Source organism: Buceros rhinoceros, unplaced genomic scaffold (assembly GCF_000710305.1).
Source record: "Buceros rhinoceros silvestris isolate BGI_N320 unplaced genomic scaffold, ASM71030v1 scaffold16464, whole genome shotgun sequence".
Lineage (NCBI taxonomy): Eukaryota > Metazoa > Chordata > Aves > Bucerotiformes > Bucerotidae > Buceros > Buceros rhinoceros.
The window spans coordinates 12,267-12,710 of record NW_010407791.1 but is presented as its reverse complement, the minus strand read 5'-3'; positions in this window follow the sequence as shown (position 1 = coordinate 12,710).

Here is a 444-nt window from a genome sequence, read left to right as displayed (position 1 = left end):
CCCCCCGAACCGGGCCCCCGCCAGCCGCCATTTCGGCGACCCATGGGTCAACGATCTGCCAGTCGCCGTTTCAGCAACCCGCGGATCAGCATCACTCCAATCGGCATTTCAATGACCCGCTATTCAGCAACCCATAGGTTTCTGTTTCGATGACCCACAGGTCAGTGGCCTGGCAGTCGCCGTTTTGATGAGCCGTGGGTCAACGACCCAGTGGTCACAGTTTTGATGACCTGCAGGTCAGCCACCTGCTGGTTGCCATTTCCATGACCCCTCGGTCAGTGACCTGGTGATCATCATTTCCATGACCCACAGGTCAGTGAACTGGCAGTTGACGTTTCGATGACCCACAGATCAGCGACCCGCCTGTCACCCTTTCGATGACCCGCCGGTCGCCATTTGCATGACCCCATGGTCAGCAACCCACCGGTCACCATTTCCACGTCC